Here is a 584-nt window from a genome sequence, read left to right on the forward strand (position 1 = left end):
GTCTGAGCCTTAAATCAGTTCTATTCAACTTTGTATCCCCTTATACACACACCTCAGATGATAGGATTGACAAAATCGATCCATTTTCTTAAATAGAAATTAACAGAAAACATACTATTAAATGCAGTTTACTGTGCTGTGGAACTTTACTAAGATTACTTTTATGCACGTAGAGGTTTACATTGCATGAGCATTTGAAGTGAGGGAGGAGAGAAAAACTGATTTTTCATTTTATTTATTTATTTATTTACCTTTTTTTTTTTAAGATTTTATTTATCTATTTGAGAGAGAGAGAGCACAAGTAGGGGAGAGGGAGAAGCAGCCTCCTCACTGAGCAGGAGCAGGGAGCCTAATGTGGCTTGATTCCTGCATCCTGGAGTCAGGACCTGAGCCAAGGCAGACACTTAACTGACTGAGCCACCCAAGCACTCCCTGATTTTTAAAATATGCTTTGGAATATGGAGTTGATAAATATGTATATATCTGTGGTTTTGAGGGTAGCTGCAAAAATAATAATGACTGATACCTGAGGGATTCAGTTGTCACAACTCCTCTCCCCTTCAGCCGTTGTCAGGCTAAAGGCA

The sequence above is a fragment of the Meles meles genome, chromosome 5 (genome assembly GCF_922984935.1).
Source record: "Meles meles chromosome 5, mMelMel3.1 paternal haplotype, whole genome shotgun sequence".
Classification (NCBI taxonomy): Eukaryota; Metazoa; Chordata; class Mammalia; order Carnivora; family Mustelidae; genus Meles; species Meles meles.